Raw genomic sequence first — 22,593 nt, forward strand, 5'->3', positions numbered from 1 at the left:
CCTCCCAGGTGCGCCTGCTTATCAGTCTCTGTAACTTTCTCGGGGGCCGCTTGGACAGGGAGGCTCGTATTCTTCCTCCTTATCTAGTGGTCTCTTGGCCGGCTGTCAGAAGTTACTGCATGTCCGTGCAAAGTCAGCAGTTTTTCTCTGAAGAAATCCCTTTGTTCTCTTCTCGCCTAAACCCAGGCCTCAATGTTAACCCTTCACACCCCTTAGTGGCACGAATTGCTGGACTATTCCTTACAATTCCTCCCTTTTTTTTTTAATATCATCAATTCGTGTCTCTTCTTCAACTTTTGTTAGTAGCAATTGGATTTCATCAGTCAGTTCTCGGGGTGTCCATTTCTTAAGCATCATTATCGACACATCCCCTTTTCTCTCCCGAAGTCATCACAAATTGGGTGCTATTTATTATCCGCCGTATCAACAACATAAAGCAAGGTATCATACAAGGTATAAACAATAATGTCATTACACCACATAAAAATAAAAATAGCATTCTTTTAACCCATGGTCCACCGGGCAACCATGAAAAGAAATCCCAATCCATACCCTTCCAAGTTTGTACTGGGACGTGGGCTAGCTTTTTAATTTCTTTTGTTATCTGCTTAACTACTTTTCCATTATCATCAATTTGTAAACAACAATTAGAATCGTTCAGTTTTCCACACACTCCCCCTTCTTCTGCTAGTAAATAGTCTATGACCATTCTACGTTGAAAGATAGCATTCCTCATCTGAGTGGACTGATCAGCCAGAAGATCCAAGGTCGTCGCTGTTTGATTGGTTACAACTTCGAGGATAGCTTGCGACCTAATTATTCGGTTCAAATTATAAATAGGTTCTCGGGCTCCTGATACCAACTCATTTGGGTTCCAGGTAGCTGGCCCATAATGCTGTATGATTGGGCACTATCCCCGGATAAGGAAGTATCAATAGATCGTTTTACTCTGTTCAAGTCATCATATAATCTTATTCCTAAATGATTTCCTTGTGTTTGTGACAATAAAAAGAACAAGGGTCTTATGTACCCCACATAGCATATTCCCGACCAGTTTCCGGGTAGCCTCTTCTAAGCATGTTTGCCACACACCCAATAATGTCCCTTTAGGGCCCACGTCCTGTTTGGAAAATGACCATCCCATCCATCTTTACCCTTTGGGGTGTGATAATACAGAGTGTCCTTGTTACCGAGTGGTCCTGTTACAATGTCTGCCCCGTTTGTACTCGTATATGCACGCTTCCAAGCTCCCACGTTGGGTTTCCACTTACAGTCACAATTCAGTTCTCTTTGGCGACCTGTCATATTATAAGCCTTTTTCGCCATCCAATCTTGAGAGTGTGGGAAGCTCCTTCAATCATGGGGTTGGGCCCGCTTTCAGAGCTTGTGTTACCATTCAGCCCTTCAGGGTGATCCAGCTCCTGGAAAAACTAATCACAATTTTATTATGGGTTTAAAAGGTTCTCATGTTATTTTTCTCAGGACAACCTGATCTTAGCGCGGGAGAAGTCCGGTCGAGGCACTCTCACTCGGCGGTCAATACCCATAGGGGTTGCCTCCCTCGGTAGACCATACACGCCGCAGTGGAGGGTCCTACCCCGGTCTTGCCTTCTCCCTTTCCTCCCTTCAGCCTTGTCCTCTTTATCCAGTGCCCTTAATTCATGCAGAACCTCATTGCTGGGATATCAGTTCCTCTTTAGTCTCAGTTTCAGTTCCCCAGGAGTGGACTCAACCCTCCAGGCTTCGGTAGTTATTGGTCCTTTTATTCTGGATGCGTGGGTCCAACCCCTTTCTGCTGTTCTCACAGCTGTTTCAGTAGTAAGTAAAACAAGGTACAGTCCCTCCCATCGGGGGTTCAATGATTCTTCTCTCCAGGTTTCTATTAAGACCTTGTCTCCTGGTTGTATTTTATGAATAGCAAATCCTAAAGGTGGTGTCTGAGTCATCATCCCAATTTCTCTTATCTCCTGTAATCTCCTTCCAATGGTAATTATGTATTTCTGGATACTATGATCCTCAACTACATTGTTCTCTAGGGGCATCCCTTGAGAATAAGGCATACCATATAACATTTCATATGATGATAATCCAGTCTCACTGTGTGGTTTAGTTATCACAGTATCACAGTATCACAGATTTCTAGGTTGGAAGAGACCTCAAGATCATCGAGTCCAACCTCCGACCTAACACTAAGTACTCCACTAAACCATATCGCTAAGCTCTACATCTAAACGTCTTTTAAAGACCTCCAGGGATGGTGACTCCACCACCTCCCTGGGCAGCCCATTCCAATGCTTAATAACCCTTTCGGTAAAGAAGTACTTCCTAACATCCCACCTAAAACTCCCCTGTCGCAACTTTCGCCCATTCCCCCTCGTCCTATCACCAGGCACGTGGGAGAACAGACCAATCCCCACCTCTTTACAGCCTCCTTTAAGGTACCTGTAGAGCGCGATAAGGTCGCCCCTGAGCCTCCTCTTCTCCAGGCTGAACAAGCCCAGCTCCCTCAGCCGCTCCTTGTAAGACTTGTTCTCCAGACCCCTCACCAGCTTGGTCGCCCTTCTCTGGACTCGCTCGAGCACGTCCATGTCCTTCCTGTAGCGAGGGGCCCAAAACTGAACACAGTACTCGAGGTGCGGCCTCACCAGAGCCGAGTACAGGGGCACAATCACTTCCCTAGACCTGCTGGCCACACTGCTTCTTATGCAGGCCAGGGTGCTGTTGGCCTTCTTGGCCACCTGGGCACACTGCTGGCTCATATTCAGCCGACTATCAACCAATACTCCCAGGTCCCTCTCGGCCAGGCAGCTTTCCAGCCACTCATCTCCCAGCCTGTAGCTCTGCTTGGGGTTGTTGCGCCCCAGGTGCAGGACCCGGCACTTGGCCTTGTTGAACTTCATACAGTTGGCCTCAGCCCATCGCTCCAGCCTATCCAGATCCTCCTGCAGAGCCTTCCTGCCCTCGAGCAGATCGACACATGCACTTAGCTTGGTGTCATCTGCAAACTTACTGAGGGTGCACTGGACGCCCTCATCCAGATCATCGATAAAGATATTAAAGAGGACCAGCCCCAGTACCGAGCCCTGGGGGACACCGCTAGTGACCGGCCTCCAACCAGATTTGACTCCATTCACCACAACTCTCTGGGCCCGGCTATCCAGCCAGTTTCTAACCCAGCGAAGCGTACGCCAGTCCAAGCCCCGAGCAGCCAGTTTCTTGAGGAGAATGTTGTGGGGAACGGTGTCAAAAGCCTTACTGAACTCAAGGTAGACCACATCCACAGCCTTTCCCTCATCCACCAAGCGCGTCACTTGGTCATAGAAGGAGATCAGGTTCGTCAAGCAGGACCTGCCTTTCATAAACCCATGCTGACTGGGCCTGATCGCCTGCTTGCCCTGCAAGTGCCGCGTGATGACCCTCAAGATAATCTGCTCCATGAGCTTTCCTGGCACTGAGGTCAAACTGACAGGCCTATAGTTCCCCGGGTCTGCCCTGCGGCCCTTCTTATAGATGGGCGTCACATTGGCTAGCCGCCAGTCAACCGGGACCTCCCCCGATAGCCAGGACTGCCGATAAATGATGGTAAGCGGCTCGGCCAGCTCCTCCGCCAGTTCTTTCAGTACCCTCGGGTGCATCCCATCCGGCCCCATCGACTTGCGCACATCCAAGCTCCGTAGCAGGTCGCCAACCATTTCCTCATGGATAGCGAAGGCCACATCCTGCTCCCCATCCCCTTCCACCAGCTCAAGGCACTGGGTATCCAGAGAACAACCGGTATTGCCGCTAAAGACTGAGGCAAAGGCGGCATTAAGCACCTCAGCCTTTTCCTCATCCTTAGTAACTAGGTTTCCCCTCGCATCCAGTAAAGGATGGAGATTCTCCTTAGCCCTCCGTTTCGCGTTGATATATTTGTAAAAGGATTTTTTGTTGTCTTTAACGGCAGAAGCCAGGTTGAGCTCCAGATGAGCTTTGGCCTTTCTAATTTTCTCCCTGCACAGCCTCGCTACATCCTTGTAGTCCTCCTCAGTGGCCCGCCCTTTTTTCCAAAGATTATAAACCCTCTTTTTTCTGCTAAGCACAAGCCGCAACTCTCTGTTGAGCCAGGCCGGTCTTCTTCCACGCCGGCTCGTCTTTGGACACGTGGGGACGGACCGCTCCTGTGCAATCACGATTTCCTTCTTGAGGAGCGCCCAGCCTTCCTGGACTCCTCTGCCCTTCAGAACCGCCTCCCAAGGGACTCGGCCAACCAGCGTCCTGAGCAGCTCAAAGTCAGCCCTCCGGAAGTCCAATACAGCAGTTTTACTGGTCCCCTTCCTGGCCTCGCCAAGAATAGAGAACTCTACCATTTCGTGGGCGCTCTGCCCAAGACAGTTTCCGACCACCACATCTCCCACCAGTCCTTCTCTGTTTGTGAAGAGAAGGTCTAGCGGGGCACCACCCCTGGTAGGTTCGCTGACCAGATGCGTCAGGAAGCTATCTCCCACGCTCTCCAGAAACCTCCTAGACTGCTTTCTCTGTGCCGTGTTGTGTTTCCAGGATATGTCTGGGAAGTTGAAGTCCCCCACGAGGACTTATGTTCTTTATAGTTCTTATGTTTAAAAGTGCCAATGGTAAGCATTTCGTCCAGGGCAGCTGTGTCTCGATCATTAACTTAGCCAATTGTTGTTTTATTGTTTGATTCATCCTTTCTACTTTCCCTGAGCTTTGTGGGTGCCACGGAGTGTGGTATTCCCACTGAATACCTTTCAAGGGGTACATCCTTCAAATCTTTGTGGCTGGCATGAGTATGTTCGATTATTTCCACACAATTGTGTTCCAACGGTCCTTCTTCTGGAACGGTTCCTAGAAATACTGCTGGATATAACAGGCTAGTCGTTTTCAAGGTTATGTCATCTTGTTCAGTTAGGATTGCCTGATATTTCATCATCCAGCTGGGTGATAACCAGTGCCCCCCCCCCCCTTTGTTCCAAAACGGTTGTTACCATATGTGGTCCAAAAACTTCAATACGTTTTCCCATTTGAAGGCAAATAATTTTCTACTAGCTTTATCAAGAGGTATGCAAAAGAAGGCATCCTTTAAATCTATCACGGTAAACCATTTATATTTCCCTTTCACAGATGTTAACAATGTGTAAGGATTAGCTACTACCGGGTGAATATCCTTTGTTATTTCATTTATTGCTCTAAGATCTTGTACAAATCTATACTCGCCATTCGGCTTCTTTACTGGAAAAATTGGAGTATTGTATTCCGATTTACATTCTTCCAGAATCTGATATTTGAGAAATTTGTCAATAATTTTCACCATTCCCGTGCCTAGCTTCTATCTTAAGTGGATATTGTTTGATTCAAACAGGTTTGGCTCCTTCCTTTAATTCCACCTTTACCAGTTGTGCCAGTTTCGACTTCCCTGGTACATCTGTTTCCCGTACTGTTGCTATAACTGCATTTTCTACTTCTCTTGGAATATTAACAAAGGGTTTATCTTTGATCATTAGGATTTGGCCTACTTTGGACTCAGGTACCTTCATTATTAATTCTCCATCCTCAAAGGTTATTGTTGCATCTAAGTTGGCTAATAGATCCCGTCCCAAGAGTGGCATCGGGCATTCTGGTACATACTAAAATTCATGGGTTAGTTCCTTACCCCCAAAACGCAAATCAAGGGGTTGTAAGAATGACCATTCCTCCTCTTTCCCTGTGGCTCCAATTATTGTAGTTGTCTTAGTTCCTAATCGTCCTTTTAAACTATTTAACACTGAATATGTTGCTCCTATTACATTTACAGCCTAATTAACACAGAGAAAGAAGCTCCCATAATGTTATGAACAGACTCGCATACGAAGTCGGTCTGTTAATAAATGTTATTAATCACAGAATTTATTAATTAATTAAGTAAGCAAGCAGAAGCAAAACAGCGCTGGGCGGCCGGGGAGTTCCGACTCCGCAGCGGCGCACAATTTTCCTTCTCCGGGGGTGCTGTTTTATAGTATCCGAGTTCCAGCTTGTCCGGGCTTGTTGAACCAGCTGCGGCTATGCAGTCCAAAGGGGGGGGAGTGAAGTAGCAGACAGGATGTCTTGCGATGGGGTATTTCACAGAGTCTTTGTACCTGTTCAAGGATGTTTACCCAACACCCCCCCTTCTTGTTATCTGCCTAATAAGCCTCCCCTTCATTGAGGCAACATTGTGCAACCTTATCTCCCTCGCAGATTCCCAAATTCCTTACAGATAGTTAGCAAATCCCCCCCCTCCCCAACTTTGTCATCATATATCAAGGTTCTATTATGATCAGGAAGCTCTGTCCCAACCTCGTGTAAAATACTATCTATTTTATAACCATCTTATCCCTTTTCTTTTTTTTTTTTTTTTTTTTTTATTTCTTTATACAATGAACAAATACATCTTACCCATTACACATAACCAACAAAAAATTCAAGCCTCTGTCTTCGTTTCCTGGCTTTATTTCAACTAGTGGACCTGCTAGGGTAGATGCCCCAGGTCCCCATCATTCCTGACTGTTGTAAGTTTGTCCTGCAGCCTAAGACAATTTCTTTCTGATATCAGGGGCCGATTGCCCTGGAAAGAGGCTAGCCAGTTGCCTCTCTCTCTCTCTCTCTTTTTTTTTTTTTTTTTTTAAAGCCAGGTCCATTTTTTTTTTTTTTCATTGCATTTCAAAGTTGGTCCAGAAATTCAAAAATTCCATAAATTCCATAGGGGTTTCTTTTGGACCTTGTTGGAACAGATTCTCAATTCCCAATAGCCAATTTAACCAGATTTTAGTATTTACATAATTTCCGGGGTGATTAGGGTCTCAGTGAGGGGGTCGGTCAGGGGAATGCAATCGTTGAAAGTTCCCTGAGCGGTCCCATTGGCAATCTGAGCTCACACAGGAACTCAGGTTGTTTCAAGAGTTAGCTGCTTTTCTGTTTCCACGACAACTCTCTCGGACCCATCACGGTCCCTCTGCCCCAGAGGGCTCACACCCGCGATTTAGAGATCTCAGCCTCGGGTTGAGACGGAACTATTAACATTCCTACATCCTCTTTCCCTGCTCATTCAACTTCAAACAGCTCTGTTAAATACTACATGCCACACAACCTTTAACACCTTCAACAATCCTTTTAACACTTCCTTTATCTTTCTCCAGCCCGTACTTTTCTAATGCCAACACCAAAGGCTCAGTCAGGGGCCAACTTAATTCCAAACCTTTTCCCTCCAACATGCTGAAACAACATATCACTATACAACATTTCATCCTATTTTCCTTCTCTCCTCAAAAACATTAATTGCAAGACACTGTTATAGTCGATTGATCCATAAAGTGGCCATTTAGTTTATATAGTGGCCACCATTGATTGCAATACTTAGTGAAAGTCCTCTTGCTTTCTGTGCCCCCATTTCTAACAATATCCTTCCAATGTGCCAATATGCACCCAAGGAGGCTTTTTTTTTTTTTTTAGGACGTCTTTTTTTTTGGATTTTCCCCTTTTCCTTGATTTCCCATTCCCTTTTATTTATTTATATTAGTTACTGTCCCTTGTTTCAATTTCCACGCAAACCTTTTTATTGCAGGTTTTTTCTATCTTTTCCTAATCTTCTTCCCAAATGTCCCAGTTCTCTGGGATTAAACTCTTCTTTCCACATACAAACTTTACTATTTCAGATTATTAATGAGCCCCATTCCAATCATAAATCCGCAGGACTTCGGAAAAACACCTGAAGCACTCAGCCTTCTGTCTTCTAGACAAACAATACCACCTTTTCCACAAAATTTACATTTCAACAAGACCGAATTTCAAGCCAAATGCTAATTTTTCTCATGCACTTTGTTAGTAAGCCTACTCAAAACAAGGAATCACTCCTGTGTATCCGTCAAGATGGGGGTTTAAAAAGGTATTGAGGCCTAAATAAATTCGCTCTCCCCCTTCTTACCAAATTCCCAGGGCTCAGGCCCGAACCACCGAAGAAGTGACTCTCCGTTCTACCACTTTGATAATCAGTCAGCCCCTCTCCCCCGATACTTGGGAAACTGACCGAACACCACCGCGAATATACCAAAACTTCTAAACTGTTACTTAGATAATGCTCCCACCTTCCTCCTTGACACAGTCAAAACATTTAAGAACAAAATCGGATTACAAGATGCACCACCGGGGGTGGATTGTTAGGATATAGAGGTGGTAGGTTATCCAATGACTCCCATTCATCATCTTTTTCTTTTTCCTTTTTTTTTTATTTTTTATTTTTTTGTTCTCTTCTTCGTCAAACTTCTCGTCTGCTTTTAGTGTAAATATTGAGGCTGGAAAAGGACGTGAGGTCCTGATCCATAATCCTGCATAATCACTTTCCTCCTGGCTAAAAGGTTCCTTTGAATTAACATGTATATTTAAGGCCTGGCAAACCCAGTCTTCAAAGGATCCGAAAACGGGCCAAAAGACATGTGGTCTTAAAGGCTCCTTCGGCCATTCTGTCATACAATACTGAACCATTTTTAATTTACTTTTTCCCTTTTCTGGGGCCCCTATCGTTCCAATTTCTAATCATTGTCCCTAATGGACTTTCTGGTGGTATGTCTGGTAATTTGCTCCCTTTTCTCTGGTCCCGGGTCTTCAATTTTGTCTGACCCATCTAGGAATTTTACTGTGGCAATTCCTATAGCCCTTGGTTGCCTTAGTGAGAGTGTCTTGCAGGGGGTTTAGGACCTATCACCCACCCACGAATCCTATAGGAATCGCTTCGGTCCTTCACCGGCCAAGTCCCTCGCGGGAGATTGGAACCGCGGTTAGAAGACCTCCACAATCGCTTTGGAACTACGTTCCGTCTCAGTCACACTCTCACACACACAGGCAACCGAATCCCACCCAACCGAACGGTATACGCCTTAAATACTTACGACTCCGTCGTCTTCGTTCGGATCTTCGCGCGCAGAATTACGGGCAAAATATAGTGCTGCAGCCGGCAAAGGGAGCTCATAAAAAAATCTAAATCTTTGCTTGCCCTTATTCAGGTTCGAGATGGCATTAGCCCCGACCTGACTCGAACAGGAGCCACCAAATGGTGGGGGCGCCCCTCCTAGATCAAGTCAGAATTCAGGAACCAAGACCATCCCGGACGAGCCCCCAATTGTTATAAATGACTGAGTCCCAAATAGGATTACAATCAAAGTTTACAATTTATTAAACGAATAGAGGCAAGCAAACAGCGCTGGGTGCGCCGGGAGTCTCTGCTCCACCAGGACGCACCCCTGTTACGTAAGGCGGCTGGTTTTTATGCTCCTAGGCTAATACATATTCATTACTACTTCTAGAAGAGGCAGGGTTATCATAATTGGTTTCCCGAATCCGAAGTCCTCCCAGGTGCGCCTGCTTATCAGTCTCTGTTACTTTCTCGGGGGCCGCTCGGACAGGGAGGCTCATATTCTTCCTCCTTATCTAGTGGTCTCTTGGCCGGCTGTCAGAAGTTACTGCATGTCCGTGCAAAGTCAGCAGTTTTTCTCTGAAGAAATCCCTTTGTTCTCTTCTCGCCTAAACCCAGGCCTCAATGTTAACCCTTCAAACCCCTTAGTGGCACGAATTGCTGGACCATTCCTTACAAAGGTATAAGGGAGTGTTGTGGTTTAACCCGGCTGGCAGCTAAACACCACACAGCCGTTCGCTCACCCTCCCCCCTCCCTCTCTGGGATGGGGGAGAGAAACGGGAAAGTGAAGCCTGTGAGTTGAGATGAAGACAGTTTATTAAGACAGGAAAATAATAATAACAATAATAATAATAATAGTGATAATGGTAATAGTATTAACAATAATAATGTGTAAGAAAACAAGTGATGCACAATGCAATTGCTCACCACCCGCTGACCGATGCCCAGCCTATTCCCGAGCAGCCGGCCCCCCCCACCCCGGCCAGCCACCCCTATATATTGTTTAGCATGACGTCAGATGGTATGGAATACCCCTTTGGCCAGTTTGGGTCAGCTGTCCTGGGTCTGTCCCCTCCCAGCTCCTGCTGCACCCCCCGCCTGCTCGCTGGCAGGACAGAGCAAGAAGCCGAAAAGTCCTTGGCCTGGTGTAAACACTGCTCTGCAACAATTAAAACATCAGCATGTTATCAGCGCTCTTCTCATCCTAATCCAAAACATAGCACCCTACCAGCTACTATGAGCTACTTAACTCTGTCCTAACTGGAACCAGGACAGATATCCACCCCTTATTCCATACCATTTATGTCATGCTCAGGTTACACTCTGTCCAATACATTCTAATTAATCACCATTTTCATCTATGATATATAGCAATCATGGTAGTGATGACATACAGTATTATATAATAATTAACATACTACAATTCAACTCATGGGCTATTCTCACCCAGTATCAAATCCCCTTGAGGTACACACCGGACCTCCCCATTCTTTTGCATTACCCACCAAGTGCATCCAGGTCCCTGAGCAAAAGCAATTCCACGAATGGGTTTGCCTTTTCCTGAGGCAGGAGTAGCCCAGACTGCTATTTTATAACCATCTTATCCCTTTTCTTTTTTTTTTTTTTTTTTTTTTTATTTCTTTATACAATGAACAAATACATCTTACCCATTACAATCCCTCCTTTTTCTTTTAGGCTACTTATTTTGTTCATTAAATTCTTCCAAAGCTTTTTTACACATCATCAAGGTTTCAGTATCTTCTTCCTGATCTACAGTTTCATACTTAGCACGTATAAGCATCAAATGTGCAGCCTCCAGTCGACTTTTTACAATAGCAATTACCCGGTTAAAGATACATGGGCCAAAAGTCAACACAAATATTAGCAACAATAATGGTCCAGCAATAGTAGATAACAATGTTGTAAGCCAAGGTGAGTAATTAAACCAAGATTCATACCAACTCTGGCGAGCTTCGTGTTCCCTTTTTCGTTTCTCTAATCCTTCTCGGAGTTTTGTCATAGTGTCCCTTACTACTCCTGTATGGTCAGCATATACGCAACACTCTTCTCGCAGGGCTGCGCAAAGTCCTCCTTGTTGTAAGAATATCAAGTCCAGTCCTCTGCGATTTTGGAGCACTACTTCAGATAATGACCTGACTGACTTTTCTAGGGCCGTTATCGATTGCTCTATGCGAGCCAAGTCCTCACCCACAGCAACTCGTAAAGAGGTAAATTCTTGACTTTGTTTAACTAGGGATGCAATCCCCGTTCCAGCTCCCGCGGTCCCTAAAATCATTAAAGTGGCTAGGGTAACAGCTGTTACCGGTTCCCTCCTTTTTAGATTAAATTGTGGTATTGTGTGTTGCATGTATATATACTCTTCAGAATGGTACAGAATTCTTGGTATAATTACTACCTGTACACAGAAGTCGCGGGACGAATTAAACAATTTTAAAGACAGACACGGAGTTACCCCTAAAGACGAACATACCCATCGAGTATTATTAGCCGGAATCAACCAATTAGAGGGTTGTTTTCTATCTTCTGTAATACTGCATAAATCTCTTTTCCCTCTTGGGACTGTTCCTATACACCTACCTTTCCCTGTCACCTGTGTTAGAGTGATCCCGATTTCCTGCCCCCAGTTACATTTGCTGGGGTTTGATTCATTCGAGTATTCGAGTGCACCCATATCCCCTATTGCCTCGTAATATGGAGGCTGGGCACTGACACATAACCAGCATTTTTTTGTAATTTCCGGGTTTGTTTGATTAAGGAGTTGATAGCTGGCTTCAATAATTTTCCACATTCTACTTAAGGAAGAATCATCCCTATTTCTTCCTATCACAGTGGGAGTAGGAGTGGGAATGGACGTCATTTTATTATTACCAGGCCGCGTGGGGGTCAATTTAGTTGTCGTGGGGCGAGACGTCCCTTTGTTTTCCAAATGTGAGAGGGGGCCTACCTTTCGAGGTGTTTTAGGCGGTTCTTCCTTCTTTATTAAAATTATTTCCCCTCTATCAGCTCCTTTCTCATAATACCTTATTCCCCAAGTCCTTCCAAGGATCCACCCCGGATCCATCGGATTAGTTACGTTAACCCACAAAAACGCGCAATTCCCTTTTTGTACGGTCCCTGTTCCACGGTGATAGACTGCCTCAACCGTGTTCCGATTACTGCAACCCTGAGGCCCAAATTGGACAGTTAAATATTTATCTTTTCCCCCGCCTGGATTCCATGCTGTGGCTATAGTTTCGCAACCCCAATAAGCGCAGTAATACTGTGCTGGGGAATTACAGTAGCTTTTCCCTGGGTTAGAAGCTGGGCATAAGTAGAAATCTGACTGATTGTTACATAGCTCCAAAGTCGTTGTGAGGTTGCAGAGATCAGTCTTAAAGCTGGGAGCCCCTGGCGTAACAATCTGCTGTACGACCATAGTATCGAAAAGTCTTATCAAGCTCCACAAGAAAGGCTGATGCGGGTGGTGTTGACCAGCGGTGGGTGGCATGACCATCGCGAATAACCCCAAGCACCACAGGGGGTAGTGAAGGTCCATTCCCACTTGTTTTACCACTCTGCCTCGCCCGTCAGATGGGGTGCTACCACCTACGGGGTTATGATTCTTCTCGGCAGCAGTAGTATTCTTCAGGGACCATGGAGCCTCCACCCCTTCCCAGTAATGCCTACCGAGTTCGTCGCAGAGTCAGCTTTAAGTCCTCAGAGCCGGAAGTCACTTCCCACCTGTCGTTCTGTATTGGCCCTTTAACTCGGCTGGCGTGCGTCCATCCCCGTTCAGCAGTCCGGACAGCAGTCTCTGTAGTTAGCAAAACAATATAGGGACCTTCCCAACGTGGGGTCAATGCAGTTTCTTTCCAAGTTTTAATCAAGACCTGGTCCCCAGGCTGTATATTGTGTATTGCCATATCCAGAGGAGGGCGTTGTATAACCAGACCCCTTTTCTGCAATTCCCTCCTTCTGTTCCCTAACTGTACTAAATAAGACTTCAAACTCTCATCTTGAATGTGGGGGTGATCGACGGGTATCTCTAAGTCATAGGGCATCCCATATAGCATTTCAAATGGTGACAACCCCAGATCAGTTCGGGGTTTCGTACGCAGGTTTAGCAAAGCAAGAGGTAAGCATTTTATCCATGAGGTTTTAGTTTCTATCATCAATTTAGTAAGTTGTTTCTTAATTTCCCCATTCATTCGTTCTACTTTTCCCGAGCTCTCAGGGTGCCAAGGAGTGTGGTATTCCCACTTGATTCCTAAGTTTCTCATAATTTCTTGTATAACCTTTGACACAAAGTGAGGCCCTCTATCAGAATCTATCATTTCAATAACTCCGTATCGAGGGATTATGTTCTCCAGTAAAATTTTTACTACTGTTTGTGCCGTTGCCCTTGCCGTAGGGAATGCCTCGACAAAGTTAGTCAAATGATCTACTATCACGAGCAAATATTTATATCTCCCTACTCTGGGGAGTTCCGTAAAGTCCAATTGAATTTTTGCGAAGGGTCGATGGGCCAATTCCCTTCCTCCCATAATCCTTTTCCTTATGTTTTTGGCATTTACCCTTCGGCAAGTTATACATCCATTAACTATTGTCTTTGCTATATCATATATTCCAATACACATATACTTGTATGCAAATTGGTCCACTAGGGCCTGTACTCCCCAGTGGGATTGATCATGGTATCTCCGTAGCACCCTCACAGCTACTGATTTAGGCAATACCTCTCTCCCATCAGGTAGCAACCATCTCCCTTCCTTATTTTCCTTAATTCCCATTTGTATCATTTTCCCTTTTTCTTGCACAGTAAAACACAACAAGGGGGAGAAGAAAGTCCCTCCTATCAAAGACATTTGCAAGCCATGTTTGAAACAATTTTTGTAAGGAGGGCTCTCTTCCTTTGAACAATTACATTCTACTCCATCCATCCCCCAATTCTTCCAACACCCATAACAAGGTTCCCTCTTTAAATCCTCTCCACAAGTTGGGCAATCCGCCCTTTTTGTTATTACATAGTTAGTCATGAGGGCTACCCGCTTTGCCTCTTGATCAGCAAGATTGTTTCCCCTTATTTGCGGGGTCAGTCCACGCTGGTGACCTTTTACATGTACCACCGCTATCTCTTTTGGCTCCCTAATCGCTTGTAAAACCCTAACAATCAATTCTTGATGAACTAGTCCTTTCCCCTGGGAGTTTATAAGTCCCCTCTCTTCCCAAATTTTTCCAAAGGTGTGTATTACCCCATAAACATATTTTGAATCCGTATAGATGGTTCCGCTTCTATCTTTCAATAATTTCAAAGCCCTTAACATTGCATATAATTCACAAGCCTGAGCTGACCAACTCGGACTGAGGGGTCCTGATTCTATGACTCTAAATGTTTTCCCATCTATCAGGGCATACCCCGATTTTCTTTTCCCTTCTATTACCCTAGAGGATCCATCCACATATATCTGTTCCCCATGAGTCAATTCGGTATCTTCTAAGTCCGGTCTTAATCTCGTATGTTCTTCGATGTTGCTGAGACAATCATGTTCTAGATGGCCATTTGTTTCTCCGTAGAGAAATTGCGCAGGGTTTTGTACTGGCGCAGTTTCTAGAGTCAATCTTGGGGAAGAGATCAATATCCCCTCGTATCTCAACAGCCTTGCGTCGGTGATCCATTTGTCTGCTTTTTGCTGCAACACTCCGCGAATGTTGTGGGGAGATATTACTCTAATTTCTCCTCCAAAGGTAATCTTTTGTGCCTCCTCAACCAATAAGGCCGCTGCTGCAATTGCTTGTAAACAGTTTGGCCAGCCTCTAGTGACTGGATCTAGCAATTTTGACAAATAGGCCACAGGCTTTTTACATCCTGCCCATTCTTGTGCCAGTACTCCATACGCAGTTCCTTCTGTAGTATTAACAAACAGGAAAAAGGGCTTCTTTAATTCGGGAAAGCTTAAAACCGGTGGATTCACGAGTTCTTCTTTTAGGAGCATCAGTCGTTCCTCATCCTCTTTTGTCCATTTAAGATGGCCCTCGTTACTCAATTTGTTGTATAAAAATTTTACCTTCCCGCTGTAATCCTCTATCCACTGTCTGCAGTACCCTGTCAATCCTAGCAACTGCCTGATTTGTTTTTTCGTCTCTGGTGCCCTGAGTTCTAAAATACCTCTAACTCTTTCAGGGTCTAATTTCTTTGTTCCTTTGCTTAATAAATGGCCTAAATACTTTACTTCTTCCTCCACGAATTGTAATTTTGCTTTTGAAACCTTTAGTCCCCGTGAGCCCAAAAAATTCAGCAAGTTTATACTTGCCTGTCGTACGATTTTCTCATCTTTCCCCGCTATTAATAAGTCATCTACATATTGGATCATTTTGGTCCCTGGCATTCTATCGTAATCCTCTAGAATTTGCTCCAGGGCCTGGCCAAACAAGTTTGGAGATTCTGTAAACCCCTGAGGTAACACTGTCCACCTTAGTTGCTGTTTCCTGTGAGTGTCGGGATCCTCCCATTCAAAGGCAAAATAATTCCTACTGTCCTCATCAAGAGGACAGGCCCAGAAAGCATCCTTTAAATCTATTACACTGTACCACTTGTCCTCTGGGCTTAATTGGCTCAATAAGGTATGTGGGTTTGCTACCACGGGGAATCTGGTTATAGTTCTCTTATTAATTTCTCTCAAATCATGTACCAATCGGTATTTACCATCCTTTCTTTTAACTGGTAATATAGGGGTGTTGAAAGGAGACATACAGGGTTCTAACAACCCCTGTTGTAATAATCGTTGTATGTCTTCCTTCAGACCCTTTCTACCCTCTTCAGACAAGGGGTATTGTTTTATCCTGATTGGTACTTCTGGCTCTTTGATAGTTACCTTAAATGGTTTAATGTTTAACCTTCCAACGCTCTCCGAGGTATACCAAACCTCGGGGTCTATCTCTTTCTCATCCTCTACCCGAAGAAGACACAGCTTTATTTCCAGTTTCTTTTCTACTACCTCTAGTCCTATGCCTAATTCTATTATCAAATCTCTACCTAATAAGTTATATTCGGCTTCTGGCACAAGAAGCAGATGCCCCGTACCCTTTTTTGATCCCAATTCAATCGGTACCTCTTTTATAACGGGGACCCCAAAAGGCTCCCCTTTTGCTCCTATTACCCGTATTCTATCCTTTGAAGTTCTACATCCTAAAGGTAATGTCTGGACAGTTGATCTTTCAGCTCCCGTGTCTATGAGGAATTCGATTTCCTCGCGCTGGGGGCCCACTCGTAACTTTATCAAGGGCTCACTGTTCCTTTGGGTCCCCAGCAAATAGAGCCCCTGACACCCCTATTCATTTCTAAACATTTTCTCATCCTCTTTCCTCTGTCGGCACTCCCTTTTCATGTGACCCTTCTTATTACAGTAAAAACAGGTCACATCTCTTCTTTCCTGGGCACCCTTTTTCTCTTTCCTATTCCTTCTAGTAAACCCTTCATTCCTCCATCTTTGTTCATTGCCAGCCCTTCTGGATCCTTCTCGCACCGCTGCCACCATCATTCGCACTTGCTTCTTTTCCTTCTCATCTTCCCTATGAACATACACCTTTTGTGCTTCCCTTAATAATTCGTCCAGACCTCTATCTTGCCAATCCTCTATTTTTTCCAATTTCTTTCTGATATCTATCCAAGACTTAGCCACAAACTGTGTCTTAAGTAATGCTTCCCCTAACGGGGTACCTGGGTCTAACCCACTGTATAATTGCAGACTTTTACGAAGTCTCTCCATCCATTCTGTTGGAGTTTCATCCTTTTTCTGTTGTTCACTGAATGCTTTATTTATATTCTGTCCTCTGGGCACAGATTCTCTGATTCCTTGTATTATGATTGTTCTTAGATCCTGCATGTGGCCCCTGTGTATTGGATCCTGGTTATTCCAGTTAGGTGTCTGCATTGGCCACTTAATATCAGCAGCAGGACCTTGCTGATGTTGCTGGTCCCAAATTCGCATACCTGCTCTCCTTATCATTCCTCTCTCTTCTGATGTAAATAATATTCCCAAAATAGATTGTAATTCTTCCCAAGTATAAATGTTTGGCCCTAAAAACTGATCTACCTGTTCGGCTACTCCTAACGGGTCTTCTAAGAGACTTCCCATCTCCTTTTTAAAGTCTCTAACGTCTCCTGAATTAATGGGGACGGCTACATATCCCATCCCTGGTTGAGGTCCCCCCATTGCAATCTCCCGCAAGGGGTACAACCCTTCTTTAGCGCGACGAGTCTGGCTTCTAGTTACTGGCCCTCGTCTCCCTTGGACCGAGGCACTGTCATCCGAATCCTCAGATTCGGCAGCAGAGGGTGCTGTTGGCAAAGAGGGCACGTAGGGAGGTGGCGCAACTGGGACTTCCAAATCTCTCTTCTTTCCCTTCCCTCCTTTTTCTTTTAGAGGGTATAACTGGGTCCCAGTTTCAAAATTTATCCATAAATGTGCGTATTCGCTTTCCTCTAAACTAAATGGTTCCTTTGAATTAACATAAATATTTAGAGCCTGACATATCCAATCCTCAAAGGAACCGAAAAGGGGCCAAAACACACTGTCCCCCTTTATGGGCTTATTACCCCAGATCTCTACACAATAATGAATCATTTTTACTTTACTTTTTCCCCGCCTAGAAGGGGAATTACTCCAAATCTTAATCATTAGCCCCAGCGGGCTATCCGGGGGAATAGGAGGAATATTCCTACCGCTATTTCCCCCACCCATGGGACCAGAAGGCTTACTTTTCTTCTGTCCCATCTTCCGGAGTACCTTCACTCACACACACACACACTTCCCCCTTTTCGTGGCCCAGTCCCTCGCGGGATGTGGGAACCGCACTACCGAGGGGTCCGCACTCGCTTCGGCCACGATTGGCCGTCTCAGAAGCCGTACTCCGGGATTCCCCACCCTTACCGAACGGATCACCGGCCTATACTTACCCACCCCGTGGGTCTTCGTTCGGTCTTCGTGCACAAAGATTGCTAAGGGTTTGCCGGCTTTATTTGCTTCTGCTTAATTTTTGAGGTTCGTCGGTGAAGGCCTGAATGAGACTTCCTGCTTCGAGGGCCGCCAAAATCGGCGGGGCGCCACCCCCAAAGGGGAGTCCTCAATCAAATTGCCTATCCGAGTCACGGCACCAAATTGTTATGAACAGACTCGCATACGAAGTCGGTCTGTTAATAAATGTTATTAATCACAGAATTTATTAATTAATTAAGTAAGCAAGCAGAAGCAAAACAGCGCTGGGCGGCCGGGGAGTTCCGACTCCGCAGCGGCGCACAATTTTCCTTCTCCGGGGGTGCTGTTTTATAGTATCCGAGTTCCAGCTTGTCCGGGCTTGTTGAACCAGCTGCGGCTATGCAGTCCAAAGGGGGGGGAGTGAAGTAGCAGACAGGATGTCTTGCGATGGGGTATTTCACAGAGTCTTTGTACCTGTTCAAGGATGTTTACCCAACACCCCCCCTTCTTGTTATCTGCCTAATAAGCCTCCCCTTCATTGAGGCAACATTGTGCAACCTTATCTCCCTCGCAGATTCCCAAATTCCTTACAGATAGTTAGCAAATCCCCCCCCTCCCCAACTTTGTCATCATATATCAAGGTTCTATTATGATCAGGAAGCTCTGTCCCAACCTCGTGTAAAATACTATCTATTTTATAACCATCTTATCCCTTTTCTTTTTTTTTTTTTTTTTTTTTTTTATTTCTTTATACAATGAACAAATACATCTTACCCATTACACATAACCAACAAAAAATTCAAGCCTCTGTCTTCGTTTCCTGGCTTTATTTCAACTAGTGGACCTGCTAGGGTAGATGCCCCAGGTCCCCATCATTCCTGACTGTTGTAAGTTTGTCCTGCAGCCTAAGACAATTTCTTTCTGATATCAGGGGCCGATTGCCCTGGAAAGAGGCTAGCCAGTTGCCTCTCTCTCTCTCTCTCTTTTTTTTTTTTTTTTTTTAAAGCCAGGTCCATTTTTTTTTTTTTTTCATTGCATTTCAAAGTTGGTCCAGAAATTCAAAAATTCCATAAATTCCATAGGGGTTTCTTTTGGACCTTGTTGGAACAGATTCTCAATTCCCAATAGCCAATTTAACCAGATTTTAGTATTTACATAATTTCCGGGGTGATTAGGGTCTCAGTGAGGGGGTCGGTCAGGGGAATGCAATCGTTGAAAGTTCCCTGAGCGGTCCCATTGGCAATCTGAGCTCACACAGGAACTCAGGTTGTTTCAAGAGTTAGCTGCTTTTCTGTTTCCACGACAACTCTCTCGGACCCATCACGGTCCCTCTGCCCCAGAGGGCTCACACCCGCGATTTAGAGATCTCAGCCTCGGGTTGAGACGGAACTATTAACATTCCTACATCCTCTTTCCCTGCTCATTCAACTTCAAACAGCTCTGTTAAATACTACATGCCACACAACCTTTAACACCTTCAACAATCCTTTTAACACTTCCTTTATCTTTCTCCAGCCCGTACTTTTCTAATGCCAACACCAAAGGCTCAGTCAGGGGCCAACTTAATTCCAAACCTTTTCCCTCCAACATGCTGAAACAACATATCACTATACAACATTTCATCCTATTTTCCTTCTCTCCTCAAAAACATTAATTGCAAGACACTGTTATAGTCGATTGATCCATAAAGTGGCCATTTAGTTTATATAGTGGCCACCATTGATTGCAATACTTAGTGAAAGTCCTCTTGCTTTCTGTGCCCCCATTTCTAACAATATCCTTCCAATGTGCCAATATGCACCCAAGGAGGCTTTTTTTTTTTTTTTAGGACGTCTTTTTTTTTGGATTTTCCCCTTTTCCTTGATTTCCCATTCCCTTTTATTTATTTATATTAGTTACTGTCCCTTGTTTCAATTTCCACGCAAACCTTTTTATTGCAGGTTTTTTCTATCTTTTCCTAATCTTCTTCCCAAATGTCCCAGTTCTCTGGGATTAAACTCTTCTTTCCACATACAAACTTTACTATTTCAGATTATTAATGAGCCCCATTCCAATCATAAATCCGCAGGACTTCGGAAAAACACCTGAAGCACTCAGCCTTCTGTCTTCTAGACAAACAATACCACCTTTTCCACAAAATTTACATTTCAACAAGACCGAATTTCAAGCCAAATGCTAATTTTTCTCATGCACTTTGTTAGTAAGCCTACTCAAAACAAGGAATCACTCCTGTGTATCCGTCAAGATGGGGGTTTAAAAAGGTATTGAGGCCTAAATAAATTCGCTCTCCCCCTTCTTACCAAATTCCCAGGGCTCAGGCCCGAACCACCGAAGAAGTGACTCTCCGTTCTACCACTTTGATAATCAGTCAGCCCCTCTCCCCCGATACTTGGGAAACTGACCGAACACCACCGCGAATATACCAAAACTTCTAAACTGTTACTTAGATAATGCTCCCACCTTCCTCCTTGACACAGTCAAAACATTTAAGAACAAAATCGGATTACAAGATGCACCACCGGGGGTGGATTGTTAGGATATAGAGGTGGTAGGTTATCCAATGACTCCCATTCATCATCTTTTTCTTTTTCCTTTTTTTTTTATTTTTTATTTTTTTGTTCTCTTCTTCGTCAAACTTCTCGTCTGCTTTTAGTGTAAATATTGAGGCTGGAAAAGGACGTGAGGTCCTGATCCATAATCCTGCATAATCACTTTCCTCCTGGCTAAAAGGTTCCTTTGAATTAACATGTATATTTAAGGCCTGGCAAACCCAGTCTTCAAAGGATCCGAAAACGGGCCAAAAGACATGTGGTCTTAAAGGCTCCTTCGGCCATTCTGTCATACAATACTGAACCATTTTTAATTTACTTTTTCCCTTTTCTGGGGCCCCTATCGTTCCAATTTCTAATCATTGTCCCTAATGGACTTTCTGGTGGTATGTCTGGTAATTTGCTCCCTTTTCTCTGGTCCCGGGTCTTCAATTTTGTCTGACCCATCTAGGAATTTTACTGTGGCAATTCCTATAGCCCTTGGTTGCCTTAGTGAGAGTGTCTTGCAGGGGGTTTAGGACCTATCACCCACCCACGAATCCTATAGGAATCGCTTCGGTCCTTCACCGGCCAAGTCCCTCGCGGGAGATTGGAACCGCGGTTAGAAGACCTCCACAATCGCTTTGGAACTACGTTCCGTCTCAGTCACACTCTCACACACACAGGCAACCGAATCCCACCCAACCGAACGGTATACGCCTTAAATACTTACGACTCCGTCGTCTTCGTTCGGATCTTCGCGCGCAGAATTACGGGCAAAATATAGTGCTGCAGCCGGCAAAGGGAGCTCATAAAAAAATCTAAATCTTTGCTTGCCCTTATTCAGGTTCGAGATGGCATTAGCCCCGACCTGACTCGAACAGGAGCCACCAAATGGTGGGGGCGCCCCTCCTAGATCAAGTCAGAATTCAGGAACCAAGACCATCCTGGACGAGCCCCCAATTGTTATAAATGACTGAGTCCCAAATAGGATTACAATCAAAGTTTACAATTTATTAAACGAATAGAGGCAAGCAAACAGCGCTGGGTGCGCCGGGAGTCTCTGCTCCACCAGGACGCACCCCTGTTACGTAAGGCGGCTGGTTTTTATGCTCCTAGGCTAATACATATTCATTACTACTTCTAGAAGAGGCAGGGTTATCATAATTGGTTTCCCGAATCCGAAGTCCTCCCAGGTGCGCCTGCTTATCAGTCTCTGTTACTTTCTCGGGGGCCGCTCGGACAGGGAGGCTCATATTCTTCCTCCTTATCTAGTGGTCTCTTGGCCGGCTGTCAGAAGTTACTGCATGTCCGTGCAAAGTCAGCAGTTTTTCTCTGAAGAAATCCCTTTGTTCTCTTCTCGCCTAAACCCAGGCCTCAATGTTAACCCTTCAAACCCCTTAGTGGCACGAATTGCTGGACCATTCCTTACAAAGGTATAAGGGAGTGTTGTGGTTTAACCCGGCTGGCAGCTAAACACCACACAGCCGTTCGCTCACCCTCCCCCCTCCCTCTCTGGGATGGGGGAGAGAAACGGGAAAGTGAAGCCTGTGAGTTGAGATGAAGACAGTTTATTAAGACAGGAAAATAATAATAACAATAATAATAATAATAGTGATAATGGTAATAGTATTAACAATAATAATGTGTAAGAAAACAAGTGATGCACAATGCAATTGCTCACCACCCGCTGACCGATGCCCAGCCTATTCCCGAGCAGCCGGCCCCCCCCACCCCGGCCAGCCACCCCTATATATTGTTTAGCATGACGTCAGATGGTATGGAATACCCCTTTGGCCAGTTTGGGTCAGCTGTCCTGGGTCTGTCCCCTCCCAGCTCCTGCTGCACCCCCCGCCTGCTCGCTGGCAGGACAGAGCAAGAAGCCGAAAAGTCCTTGGCCTGGTGTAAACACTGCTCTGCAACAATTAAAACATCAGCATGTTATCAGCGCTCTTCTCATCCTAATCCAAAACATAGCACCCTACCAGCTACTATGAGCTACTTAACTCTGTCCTAACTGGAACCAGGACAGATATCCACCCCTTATTCCATACCATTTATGTCATGCTCAGGTTACACTCTGTCCAATACATTCTAATTAATCACCATTTTCATCTATGATATATAGCAATCATGGTAGTGATGACATACAGTATTATATAATAATTAACA

The 22,593-nt window shown here is 44.9% G+C and overlaps 1 long non-coding RNA gene across 1 annotated transcript in view; it reads right to left on the reverse strand.

The window, feature by feature from the left end:
* Positions 1–5,438: 5,438 nt before the first annotated feature.
* LOC136788761 (uncharacterized) overlaps positions 5,439–22,593 on the reverse strand; it is a 74,639-nt gene continuing 57,484 nt past the window's right edge. The window contains exon 2 of the long non-coding RNA XR_010827369.1: positions 5,439–21,052. This is a non-coding gene — a long non-coding RNA (uncharacterized lncRNA). The remainder of the gene's footprint in view (positions 21,053–22,593) is intronic.

The sequence above is a fragment of the Anser cygnoides genome, chromosome W (genome assembly GCF_040182565.1).
Source record: "Anser cygnoides isolate HZ-2024a breed goose chromosome W, Taihu_goose_T2T_genome, whole genome shotgun sequence".
Lineage (NCBI taxonomy): Eukaryota > Metazoa > Chordata > Aves > Anseriformes > Anatidae > Anser > Anser cygnoides.